This window comes from Ricinus communis, chromosome 8 (assembly GCF_019578655.1).
Source record: "Ricinus communis isolate WT05 ecotype wild-type chromosome 8, ASM1957865v1, whole genome shotgun sequence".
Lineage (NCBI taxonomy): Eukaryota > Viridiplantae > Streptophyta > Magnoliopsida > Malpighiales > Euphorbiaceae > Ricinus > Ricinus communis.
In genome coordinates, this window is record NC_063263.1 from 4,825,599 (window position 1) to 4,840,256 (window position 14,658).

At 34.9% G+C, this 14,658-nt stretch overlaps 1 pseudogene; it reads right to left on the reverse strand.

Annotated features, from left to right (window-relative positions):
• Positions 1–747: 747 nt before the first annotated feature.
• LOC8265327 lies at positions 748–12,907 on the reverse strand (annotated as a pseudogene).
• Positions 12,908–14,658: the final 1,751 nt, after the last annotated feature.

Genomic DNA, 14,658 nt, shown 5'->3' on the forward strand with positions numbered 1-14,658 from the left:
AAATAATTAGTTAGTTGTCAAATTACTTGAAAACAATATTATTGTATTAAAATTGAATTTAACTTGAGAGATATTTTATAAATTATTTATCATTTTAATTTAATTTAACACTAAAATATTAAAAAAAAAACTAATACACAAGGTATTAAAGTATCATAAAAAATAGAGGTACGAAATTGTAAAAATATAAAACCACATTAAAACCAATAAACAGCATTAACATGTTTGACAATAATTTGTTAACATAATAAATCATAGGATAGTCTTTTATCACAAAAGAAATGGTAGACCTGTTTTTGTAAATAAGTAAACTAGAGGTAGTCTTTTTTACTTATTTCTATTATGTAATTATATTAGTTATATTAAAATTATAAAATTATTTCTAAGAATTATTAAAAAGATTATTTTTTTATTTATAAGAGAGAGAATGACTCTCACTCTTTTATTTATTTTCAAAATAAAATTAATTTGAGTAAATATCCATACATTTGAACTAAAAATTATGCTTCTTAGCTTGTAAAATAAAGTTTTCTAGATAATTGCAAACATTTGTTTGGAGGCGAAAAAACAGAGAAAACAATGTATCTAAAGGAAAGAAAATGGTTCAAAATCACAAGTGATTTTCTTTCAATAATTTCTTCATTTTTTGCTATATGATTGTTACATTTACATAAAGGTTAATTTTGGTTAAATGGTTGAAGATCGATTCAGAACCAAACAGCTGTGATAAAAAAAGATTAACAAAAATAATGAGAAATACGTCAATATTGAATTATCTTTTTCCAAAAAGTTCTCTCTTTGCCAATTCTTTCCAACATAACGTTTCACATATCACTATTTTTCATTCTCATCCAAGTTTAATGATTGATGGCAAGAAGGAGGAGGCCTACGTGACATTGTAGCCTGCTCAAAAGCATAAGCAACCTCAATCAGCTTTGGTTCCATGCCTTTCAGTCCTCCAAAACAGATCCCAAATGGCATTCCATTGCTGCCATATCCAGCTGGAACACTAATTGCAGGGTAATCTCCAATGGCTAGAACTGGAGAAGCAGTCCACCCAAGTGTCACCATTGCATTAACTTGTTCTCTTTCATCATTTTCTCAAATCCTTCTTTAGACAGTTGTTCCATTAACTTCACTGCCTTGATCTCTTCATTTCCAAGCCCCTCTGTCATTTCTGATGCAATAAACAAATCCTGACCGTACTTGCTCATCTCTTCCTGCAGCAGTCAATGGTTAAAACTTGTTATCTCACAAAAGTAAATTAACAGAGAAATTCCTGTAATAGATTATCCCCTCTTTCAGGTACCGTATTTATATATAATGAGGGAGTAGTTTAGGACAACTGCATATTTAGCTCAGTCTATTTTTTTTTAATATGGCAGCCATCAGAGTTCTCATACCAGATCAGGATTGTCCTTGTTAAAAGTGATGATTTCTGCCAATGATCTCACAGGAGATTTAATAAGTTCATCAAGGTATTGATTAATTGTCAGCTTGAACTCTAATAGCATTGCAAGTGCTTCACCACTTTGACTGGGATCCACAATTACATCAATATTCGCGATTTGCAGATTATCCAACACAGTTGCACCTTCTTGCCTAAAATTCATTCATGTGCGTTAAACTGATTTGTGTGATTCCATCAATGTCAATGCTTAACATCAGGGTCACATACCTTAAGACCTCCAGATGCTGGTTGAAGGTTGAAAAAATAGTTGAATCATTGGAAGATTCTGAAAATGGATATCGTACCACTCCCAGTCTTTTCCCTTTCAGTCCATCCTCTGTTAAAAATTGTTTATAGCCACCTGCAGGTATGTACTTGGCAGCTTCCTTAGTTGCTGCATAATCTCTTGGATCAAAACCAACAATCGCATCAAGCACATAAACTGCATCAGATACAGTCCGGCATATGGGCCTGCAATTTCATTATGACAGAAAAATTCAATGACTAAAACATCAACAAAGGAAACAAACCATTAGACCAACAATTCCCATGTCTTAACTAGAGGTGCCTTTTCTTAATGGTAAAGGTAAGGTGAAGTGGGTGCTGTGGTTATCTAGGGGTAGGCATCAGGATTCAAATCTCACCAACAGTTATCTTATAGGAAAAATTATCCATATTGATAAATATATCATAATTCAAAATGTTTATAATAGTACAGAAGATTACTGAAATGTAGCGATTCTATAAAATCTTATCTTTTTACACCTTTTAATTGTATCATGAATCATAGAGGTGAGAGATTAAGTGTTGTCTTGTCTTTATTACTAGCAAAAAATGTGAGTTACCACGGACCACTATCATCATCCAGGGGCTGAGAATCTTGCATAATGGCATCTTGTTGTTCAATGGTCAGACTTGGATCATCTAGTGAGGATGGTAATACAGGTAAAGTGAATCGTTCAGTGATGGAGTGTTCAATCCATTGATTATCAGGTCCATTGTAAGTGCAGGCAAGTGGTGTAGAAACATTGGTCCAGTCTGCCAATTCAGTACTTCTGGTGGAGTGAGAGGTTCTATGGATCCTGATGGAGAACCCTTGAGGGGAGAATCTCTGATCTTTTATTTTCTGACTTCCCTAGAGGAGGGAAATCTTCAGGCTAAAACATGAAACAGTTTTGGATTGTCTGAGGTGTTTGGATTGCTGGCAAACCAGAGTAAATCTTCTGTCTGCAAGTAGTAGAAGGCTTCTGTCCAAAAATAATTCCCTTTTGAGCCAAAAGTATTTTCATCTCATCAAAGGTAATGTCAAGGACAGTCTTTTCTTCTTTTGCAAGAAGTTCCAAAGCTTTCTTATACATAGGAAGAGGAGATTTATCCTGCCTTTCTTTCTATTTTTTGTGGATGCCAATCCAATGACCGTCTGGATCTCGGTCATCTTGCCTTGGTTCCGTGGCTGAACACAGAATTTCTGGAGACATGACTCTTGGGGTTTTCTTAGGGTGTTGAAAACATGGTTCAGCAAAATCAAGGTCATCTCTGCAGGTGCATCCTGGTTTACACATTTCTGGGTCAATATCCCAGATGAAGTGTCCTTTAATCCTGGCAGTGTAAATATGATGTCCAGAGGATTAAAAAGAATGAATGGGGATCTTCTCTCTAGGTCTGGACACAGGTTGAATCATCGAAGCCTGGAAAATAGAGGGAGCAGAAGAAGATTCTTCCGTTTTTGTGAAAATTATTTTCACAGTACCATCATTTTGTGTGACAAAAAAAGATCAGTAGCCTGAACAGGCTTAGCTTGAGATGCCTGGAGTTTCTCATAATTTATCACCCATTCAGTTGGAATTAACTTCTGCAGATCTTCTCTTTCCAGCTGCCTTAGGGCTTGAACTATTGTAGGGACTTGGCCAGAGTCTGCCATGATAAATAAAGCATCAGAGATGGCTTGGAAGCCTGGAATTTATAAATTGAAGGCATGGTCTTAGAGTCTGTAGATAATTTGGTGGTGCAGGATTGCAGAGAGAGCATCAATCACTTGGTTTGCTCCAATGATCTGAACTTAGACTTTGAGTGCAGTGGACAAATAAGGATCATTAAGAGATAAATTAAAATTTGGAAAGAAAGTCAGAACAACACTTCCAGTGTTAACCGTTGTGACAATAGCGCCGATCACTGCATGCTCGTATCTGAGATACCTGGTGTCCAAGAGAGACATTCGAGCCATAACAGGTAAATCCATCTTGCCATGATAAGAGAGTACGAGCCTGACAGCTCCAAGATGGAGATGAGTGTATTCATGTTTCTTCCATTGTTCTATAAAGGAAGTGGGAATCTCTAGAGTATAATTGAAGCCAAGAGCTGTTCATTCTAATAATTCTCATACTGTAAACTCAAGGCAAGATAAATCCTCAAGCTAAGACCGAGTAGAGGCAGCTTTGCCTAAGAGGTCTTTGTGCTCTTTTGGATTCTTATAGCCGAGTTAGTCCTTTTGAATCATAGAAGAACAGATCCTGCAAGCTAATAGCTCATAGCCAAAGGATCGGGAGGAAGAAATGAAGAGTTTAGAAAGCCATAAGGAGAATTTTATTTCTTGATAGATAAAAGAAAACTGCTTGCATACATTACTCAAGACTTCTCTTTATATAGAGGAGCCTTATTACAATAAGACAAAAAAGATAAGGTGGGAATCTTATTTTTTACACGTGTTTTCTTAAGAAGAAAAGATGAGATTACACACTTACATAAAGATAAATCCTATCACATGCCTAAAAGGACAGAAAATAAAACACCTAATAGGACGGAAAAGATAAGATAGGAATCTTATTTTTTTACACCTTTTAATTATATCATGAATCATGGAGAAGAGAGATTAAGTGTTATATTGCCTTTATTGCCAGCAAAAAAGATGAGTTACCACTGACCACTATCATCATCCAAGGGCTGAGAATCTTGCATAATGGCATCTTGTTGTTTACTGGTCAGACTTGGATCATCTAGTGTTGACGGCAGTACAGGTAAAGTGGATCGTTCAATGATGGAGTGTTCAATCCATTGATTATCAGGTCCATTGTAAGTGCAGACAAGTGGTATAGAAACATTGGTCCTTCCTAAATCATTTCTCAATTTTAGAGTGAGCTTTAATTCTCTTGTTATTGGCGGAGGAGCAAAATGTAATGGCATTTCAATTGTTCTCCAATAATGACAGATGTTTTGGGTGGCATAGGTATCTTTTGAGAGCTTAAAGTAAGGCCTGTGAAGAATATAGATGGTATGATATCCTGAAGCCTTGAAGTCATTGTCTGTGAACAATTTATTTTTATGAATTATTTTGAGGAGATCATTTTTCCATTGATATCGGGTTTTGAACCAAGTAAGATATTTCCATGGATATGTTCCTGCATTTGTATCAATATTGAAGAAGTATAGGAGGTCCATGACTGGCACTTCTATAGCATGATAACAAACTGTGGAAAGACATCATAGAAACCATAGTTCACTTTCAATTTATGGATGGGTAGGAGAAAGGTGATAGATTAAGCACCAAGGGTAATCTGGATAAAAGAAATTGGGTTGGATGGGTAGTGAGAAAGTCTGTTGGATGATTGACAAATAATGAAACATTATATTTTTGGCAAAATTGTTGATTTACTTCGTTGTAAGGTTTGCAGAAAGATTTGGTAGTGAGGGAGGTTGCAGAGGGTTTTTTGAGGATGGAGAGGCCATGAAGATTATTGGAAGATCAATTGTTGAGGTGAGGAGGACAATAGGTTGGGGTTTTGGATGTGGCTTTGATAGTCTGGATAAGAAATCTGGGATGAGGTTTCTTGTTCCTTTTATATGCTGGACTTCAAAATCATACCTGCTAAACCATGACTTTAATCTCAATAATTGCAGTTCTGGTAAGATCTTTTGATTGGACTCGAGGATCTTTGAAAATGAAGAGTTATACATTCGGACCAAGAAGTGTTGACCGATCAGGAAAAACTCAAACTTTTTTATCCCATATTTGACTGCCAGAATCTCTTTATATGTTGAATGGTAATGCCTTTCTAATGGAGAAAATTGTCCTGATGCATATCCACACAGTTGTTCCTTGTTGTTGAGATTTTCAAGAAGAATTGCCCCCCATGCATGATCTGATGCGTTAGTCTGTAGGATAAGATGTCCTGTAGACGGAATGGTAAGGGGTGGAAGATTGTGAGCCAATTCTTTCAGTCTCTTGACAGCTGTTGTCAGTTCTGTTCCCCAAGGGGGAGGGTTCCTTTTGAGCATTTTGGAAAGATGACATGTGTAATTAGATAGATGTGGTATGACTTCTCTGATATAGTTGAGTATCCCAAGAAATTGCTGGATTTGCTTTACAGAGAGATTCTCATCTGGAAAGTAATCAAGCTCTTTTGTCAAGTGTGAACCATACGTATATTGGTCGTCCTTAAAATGCATTCCAATGAACTCTATCTCTTACTGGCCAATAATACTCTTTTTCTCTGAAAGCATTATTCCGTACTTTTGGATGATAGCAAAAAATTGTTTCAGGAGTTGATGATGTTCCTCAGCCGTTTCTGAGAATAAGAGAATATCATCAATGTAGATTAGGGAAGAATAGAGGATAGGCCCAAAGATTTCTATCATTATTTTTTAGAACTGAGAAGGGGTTGTTTTGAGCCCAAAAGGCATGACTATCCATTGATATTGGACGTTTGGGATACAAAAGGCTGTTTTATATTTTTCTGAGGGATGAATACCCAATTGCCAAAATCCAGCTTTGAGATCAAATTTTGAATAGAATTGGGCCTTCTGAATATGGACTTTTAGGTTCGAAATACGAGAAAGAGAAAACTTGTTGTCTTGCAAAAAATGATTCAGAGGCTTGTAATCAATAATAAGTCTTTGTTTTCCTCTTAGTTTTTCAGATCTTTTTTCCACGTAAAAGGCTTGACAGGCCCATTGTGAGGTTGTGGGCTCGATGAGGCCTTATTGTAGCAGAGTCAGGCATTCTGATCTGGCAAGAGCTAGATCTATAGGAGACATTCCTAGATGGGTGGCTTTAGTTGGATTGATATCTTCGTTAAGCTTAAAAGGAAGGCTGATATAGAACTGAAAATTTTTCCACTACCCCTTGGGGAACAGAACAAACAACAGCTGTCAAGAGACTGAAAGAATAGGCTCATAATCCTCCCCTTTACCATTCCGTCTACAGGACATCTTATCCTACAGACTAACGCATCAGATCATGCATGGGGGGCAATTATTCTTGAAAATCTCAATAACAATGAACAACTTTGTGGATATGCATCAGGAAAATTCTCTGCATCAGAAAAGCATTACCATTCAACATATAAAGAGATTCTGGCAGTCAAATATGGGATAAAAAAGTTTGAGTTTTTCCTGATCGGTCAACACTTCTTGGTCCGAATGGATAACTCTTCATTTTCAAAGATCCTCGAGTCCAATCAAAAGACCTTACCAGAACCGCAATTATTGAAATTAAAGTCATGGTTTAGCAGGTATGATTTTGAAGTCCAGCATATAAAAGGAACAAGAAACCTCATCCCAGATTTCTTATCCAGACTATCAAAGCCACAACCAAAATCCCAACCTATTCCCCTCTTCACCTCAACAATTGATCTTCCAATAATTTTCAGGGCCTCTCCATCTTCAAAAAAACCCTCTGCAACCTCCCTCACCACCAGATCTTCCTGCAAACCTCACAACGAATCAAATCAATAATTTTGCCAAAAATATGATGTTTCATTATTTGGCAATCATCCAACAGACTTTCTCACTACCCATCCAACCCAATTTCTTTTATCCAAATTACCCTTGGTGCTTAATCTATCACCTTTCTCCTACCCATCCACAAATTGAAAGTGAATTTTTTCACAAATGCAGGAACATATCCATGGAAATATCTCACTTGGTTCAAAACCCCATATCAATGGAAAAAGGATCTCCTCAAAATCATTCATGAAAATAAATTATTCACAGACAATGACTTCAAGGCTTCAGGATATCATGCCATCTATATTCTTCACAGGTCTTACTTTAAGCTCTCAGAAGATACCTATGTCATCCAAAACATCTGTCATTATTTGAGAACAATTGAAATGCCCTTGCATCTTGCTCCTCCGCCAATAACAAGGGAATTAAAGCTCACTCTATAATTGAGAAATGATTTAGGAAGGACCAATATTTCTACACCACTTGTCTGCACTTACAATGGACCTGATAATCAATGGATTGAACATTCCATCACTGAACGATCCACTTTACCTGTATTGTCGTCCCCACTAGATGATCCAAGTCTGACCACTGAACAATAAAATGCCATTATGCAAGATTCTCAGCCCCTGGATGATGATAGTGGTCCGGGGTAACTCACCTTTTTTGCTAGCAATAAAGACAAGACAACACTTAATCTCTCTCCTCCATAATTCATGATATAATTAAAAGGTGTAAGAAAATAAGATTGCTATCTTATCTTTTCCGTCCTATTAGGTGTATTATTTTCTGTCCTTTTAGGCATGTGATAAGATCTATCTTTATGTAAGTGTGTAATCTCATCTTTTCTTTTTAAGTGGACACGTGTAAAAGATAAGATTCCCACTTTATCTTTTCTGTCTTATTTTAATAAGGCTCCTCTATATAAAGAAAAGTCTTGGGTAATGTAAGCAAGCAGTTTTCTTTTATCTATCAAGAAATAAAAATCTCCTTATGGCTTTCTAAACTCTTCATCTCTTCCTCTCGATCCTTTGGCTATGAGCTATTAGCTTGCACGATCTGTTCTTCTATGATTCAAAAGGACTAACTCGGCTATAAGAATCCAAAAGAGCACAAAGACCTCTCATGGCAAAGCTACCTCTACTCGGTCTTAGCTTGAGGATTTATCTTGCCTTGAGTTTACAGTATGAGAATTATTAGAATGAACAGCTCTCGGCTTCAATATACAAAAAAAATGCATTTAAAGACTTGATTATGAAAGGAAAGAAATTCTAGTGGGTAGGTGTTCTCCTCCTAACTAGGGCAAAGCTCAATTTGGGCGGAGAAAGGTTCTATAGGGGCCTCTTACGCTGGAGGCTTATCTGAAATGAGCTTGGCCGATGGATTCATGGAAAAGGTTTCTGTTTAATAACTGTAGCAGAACTTTAGGGAGCTCAACAGGTTTGCCACTTGCTTGGTAGTCTGGTTTTCGTAATTTGCAGGTGACAATAAACAGTGCCTATATGGTGCAAATAATTTATAGGGAGCTTGAGGTCTGTAACAGCTATGGCCCGCTGGTTTCAAGAATAAGAAATTTCCTGCAATATAGTTGGCAAGTCATGTTGCATCATATTTATGGAGAGGCCAACTTTGCAGCTGATAAAACTAGCTTCCTTAGCTTCCAATTTTCCCGTTGGTTATCATGTTTTTGCTTGTGGCCAGAGTATCCGATGCCGGTGCTTCAGCAAGACATCATCGGTACTTGTTTTCCTGGCATGTAGTAGACCAGTCTTCTTGAGGTCTAAACCTCTGTTTGTAATAAAAATTAAAAAGAACAAAGACAAATAGCTCAAAGTTATCAATTATTTACCCAACTGTGTCCTGGCGAGGAGAAACCGGAACGACACCAGCACGGCTGGTAAGTCCAACGGTTGGCTTAAGACCAACTACAGAGTTGCAGTCCGACGGACAAAGGATAGATGCATCAGTTTCAGTCCCCAACGATACTGCCACCATGTTTGTAGCTACTGAAATTGCTGATCCACTACTTGAACCACATGGATTTCCCCATTTTACATAAGGATTCTGCACAATTCCACATAAATCTCATGCCATTAGCTATTGTCATTTTTAAGGAAACTCAAATGCCTGCACTTTCAAAGTTCGGGTTAAATGCGCCGCTGGTACCTAACCTTCGCACTTTTTTCCAAATGGTACCAAACCTTTAATTTGTTTCTTTTTGGTACCACTCCTATTATTTCTGTATCTTCCGCCAATACCAATGAGGAATCCGACACTAATTTACTGATGTGGATGCCGAGTTTATGAAGGATAACACACCACTTGCCACATATATTGTTGAGTTGGATAATTATTTGTTGAGTCAGCAACAGATGTGCCTTCAATAATTTTTTTTTTACAAAATGAAAAGAAGGGCTTACATCACCGACCAATCTCGCTCGCCGTTCGCTGTTGCCATTAATATGTGAAGAAGAAAACCCGAGCAGCAGGTTTGAAGAAGAATAAGAAGAGTCGCTCGCGTCTCCGTCACTCGCGCTTGGTTAGAGAAGAAGAAGAAGTAAGACAGCGTCACGGCGAGGTTAGAGACTTAGAGGGCAACGGACGCTTGCTGCCTGCATCGACGATGATGACAATTTCTGCATTTAGACTGGTTCTACAGCTGGGTCGCCTATATGGAGACGGGTAAAAGTTCTGCTGGGTCGGTTGGACTGGGTCGCCTGCATCAAGCGAGTCATCTATGAGACGGGTTCAGCTGGGTCGCTTGCATCAACGATGATGATTGAGTCATTTTTGGTGTGTTGCTGACTCAACAAATAATTATCCAACTTAGCAACATATGTGGCAAGTGGTGTGTTATCCTTCATAAATCCGGCATCCACATCAGCAAATTAGTGTCGAATTCCTCATTGGTACTGGCGGAGATACAAAAATAATAGGAGTGGTACCAAAAAGAAACAAATTGAAGGTTTGGTACCATTTGGAAAAAAGTGCAAAGGTTTGGTACCAGTGGCGCATTTAACCCTTCAAAGTTCACACATCTCTTTACCAAATTATCTCATAGGATAGGATCGACCATTAAATTGCAAAAACTTGTTAGACATTATTCAAGTAATGATTTGCATAGAAAAAAGAATAATCCAACAAACTATATAGTAATTATCACATTTGTCATTTACCAATAAACTTTGACAAACACTAAAATGATCTCCAATTCAATGCTGATTGGTGACATTCGAATTTAGGGGTGGAGTAAAACCGAACCAAAATTAAAAAGAAACGACAGAAATTATAAAAAAAAAAAAAATCAAACCGGTTCCTTTTGGTTCAGTTTAGTTTATTTCTTATTTATCAGTTTGGTTTTAATTTTTAAAATTAAAACAGTTTGAGTTTGATTCCATTATACTCCAAAAGAATTCTTGTTATATTAAACTGGCTGAACTTTTATTTTTATCATTAAACTAATTAATTTTTATTTTAAAAATATTTATAATATTATAAAATATAATAATATAAGTTATACTTTTTTTTTTCTTACTTACGAGTACTTTTAAATATAAAAATTAAAAAATGTTTAAACTAATCTAGAAAAGTTTTAGAAACAAAATCGATGCATTGAACCAAACTAGAGTTATTCCTTTCAGTTTGGTTTGATTTAATTTTTAAATTCGGTTTCGTCCAGTTTAGAATCTTATCCGGTTTTTTGTTTAGTTCAAAACTGAATTGACACATCCAAATTGACACTTCCTTGAATTTCTAAGCTATGATCTTTCAAGTTCAGACCGTATGCGGATATTAGTTATTTTAATTAACTTTCTGAATTTTATTATATTACAATAACGGGTCCTATTTAAATTCTTTTTATTTAAAAGAATTAATCATTATATCTTTTTATCAAAATTTTCTATTACTTTACTGTTATTTTTATTTAAAATGCTAATTTTATTCCTGTAATATCTGAAATATCAATTTTATCCTTATGAACTTGAATTTTATAAAATTGCATAAATAGACTTTTATTCTTAATAATTAATTTTAACATTATTTTTAAAAATGTTAAAATAATTATTCTAAATTTATAATTTACTAAAAAATTTTAAAATTTAAATTTAAGTTTTATTATAGAAATATTCGTCTCGTTTATATTTAAAATTAATATGCTATTTCGATATTTAAAAGTTAAATTTATAAATTATTAAAAAATTAAAAAGAAACTAAAAATTTGTATTAAAATACTTTAACTAAAATAGGTAATTATATGAGAGATTTATAAGATAATATGTTTTATAATTAACTAAATTAATAAATATTAAGTTAAGTAAGAAAATATTACAAATTAATAATTTATTTTATTTTTAAGTATATAAATAAATTAGAAGAATTTAATAAGGATAAATTAGCATTTTAATTTTGATTAAAAAATGTAATAACTTAATATAATAAAATAAAAAATATTAAAATTAATAATTAAAAACAGAGAAAATATACTAGTATAATTTGATAATATTGAGAGATATTAAAATATGTAACCTATTAAAGATATTTTATACATTTTGATTTGCGATTAACGTGTATTGTTGGAGAAAGATGTAATAGTTAGTAACATAACTCAAGATGTGAAAATAATTAACCCTTAAAATTAATAAGTTTGAAAGTATGTGAGAAGCTTGTTTTCCTCATATGAGTTGCATAAGGATTTCTCCGAGAAAAATGGTATAAATATCAATAAATTGGCTAAGAAATACTAACCACAGCTTGACCACCTCTTGCACACCGACCATCGGGAATCTCCATAGACCTAGTTCGGTACCACTCACTCTGACTAGCCTTTCCTAATATAACAGCACCGGCGCATCTCAACTTCTCCACCACTCCTGCGTCACGCGCCACTTCAGACCCAAGCAGCGCGTACGACCCACAAGTCGTGTTCAACTTATCCTTTGTCCCTATACCGTCTTTGATCAGCACCGGAATTCCATGCAGCTCTCCCAGCGATCTACCTCCCTGATTCAACTGCCTTTCTCGATCAGCTTTCTCTGCTTGATCTAAGGCGTCCGGATTGATCTCGAGTACGCTGCGAAGTAGAGGATTGAGGGTTTGGATTTGGTTTAAGTAGAATGTGACCAGTTGTTTTGAGGTTAGCTTGTTTTGCATGAAAGCGAGCTGTATCTCTTTCACTGTGGCTTCTTTGATCGAGAATTGTGAACTGTAGATTGTGTTGAAGAAGTTTATAAAGACAAGTAGAGAGATTAAGGAAGAAGACGAGAAGACAGTAATCTCCATTATTGGAGTAGCTTCAGGGTCAACTGTTTGGCGATGTTGGTGTGTTGGAGATTATAAAAAGATTTAAAAAAAAAAAAAAAAAAACTACAGAGAGACTAAGAAAAAGTTATGGAATAAATATACAAATAAAAAGCCACATGGAATTGGGGACTGTGCTTTTGGTTGATAAATGACTAGTGAATAAATATGTTTCTTTTAAAAAATGCACGGGCCGTCTATGGTATGCTGGCGCATAGATGCGCTCGGGTGCACTGTAATTGGCAAATTATAGCATGCATTCCGAACCACGTAGCTACCTAATTCAAGAGTCCAAACGACAATGTTTTAAAGGAACAAATGATCTCTCTCACGTGCTATTTAAAATTATTAATTAGATATGGTGTTTTAAAGCCTTTTTTTTTATTTTTATTTTTCTTCTACTTGATTTTGCACCTTTAAATTTATTTATTTATTTTTATAATAATTTATTTATTTATATTTAATTTTGTTAATCGAACCATTATTAAAATAATTTAAAGAACTGCTTAGATTAGTTAAATTATTTAAAATTGACTAATTTAGATTAAATTAATTAATTTTTTTATTTCTTAAAATTATTAGGTAATTACAAAGTTGGTAAATATAAAATAAATCAAAATTAAGTAGATCTATGATTATTTATTTTTAGAATAAGATAGATTTTGTTTAATCAAATGTAGATATTTATTATTAATAAAAGCTTGTGTTGGCTTTGTTACGAGCGAACATATTATAAGATATAGTAGTAAAGGAAAATATAATTTCCTTAAAGGACTTTATAATATTATATATATGAGCAAATATAGAACAAACCGAAGGAGTTGTCGTTGTCCCATTAGCTATCTGAATAACTTGCAGAGCATCGCCTTCAAACTTTACTTTTGGCCAACGAAATCCAGCTGCCTATTCCATACAGTTTATAAGAGCCAAACTTTCCCACAAAAAAGTTTCGAAATGCCTATGTATATCTTGGAAAAAGACTGTATTATTCCTTGCTTTCTATATATTCCATAATGAGAAGGCTACCAATCTAATAGCTTCATCATCCTGACTACCATTTTGGAGGTCATGTATCAGTTTATCCCAAGCAAAGATGATTGAGTCCATATGAAACACTGCTGATATTATGCCTAAAGGAGAAAGACGCCAGATATGTTGGGTAAAAGCACAGAGAAAAAATAAATGCATATTAGTTTTTGAAGCTCTGCACCAATGGCAATGATCATCCTTTCCTAATATTTTGTTTAGTTGATCTCCTAGAGGTAATGCTTTTGATAATGTTTTCCAAAGAAAAACTTTTATTTTGTTTGGAATTCTCAGTTTCCACAGGTGTTTATATCTTCTATTTGAATGCGCTGAATCTGATGGTAGAGATTGTATATTTCCCAGCTATTGCCAAATAAAATATCTTGACCTGCTCAATAACTCCATGATGTATGATAATGCCATATTAGTCTATCTTTGGAGTTTCTAGTGCTTAAGGGAATTTCTATAATATTCACAACCTGTCGGGGGTGAAGTACTGGTGCAATAAAGATATTTTCAAAGCATTATGATTAGCATCTATGAAGTAATTTACAGTCGTATCAGCTAATGTTGAAGTGGAAGGTACCCTTATTATCGATGAAGGTGTCATAGGTATCCATGGATCTTTAAAAGCTCTTGTTTGATTCCCTAATCCAATTTGCCACCGCAATCTCATGAAAATTAATCTTCTTCCCCTACATAAGCTCTACCATGCCCATGAGGCGTTTGATCCCAGATGGCCATGAACAAAAAAAAAATACTTCCCTTTAAGAACTTGTGCCATTAAAGAATCTGGGTTGAATTTCACTCTCCATACTTGTTTTGCTAGCAGTGCAACATTGAAGCTATGTATTTCTTTGAATCTCATTCCTCCTATAGATTTGCTTTTGCATAATGTAGTCCAAGCTATCCAATGAACTTATTCTCATTATTAACTTGACCCCACCAGAAATTGGCTAACATATGATTAATTTCCTGGCATGCTCCAATTGGAATAAAAAAAAACAACTCATAAAAAAAATAGGGATAGCACAAGCAACTGCTTTAATAATGACTTCTCTTCCAGCTGAGGATAAGAATTTCCCTTTTCAACTTGATATCTTTTTACAAACTTTTATAATCAATTCAGCAAAAGTCTTCTTTTTGGATTTATCAATTAAAGC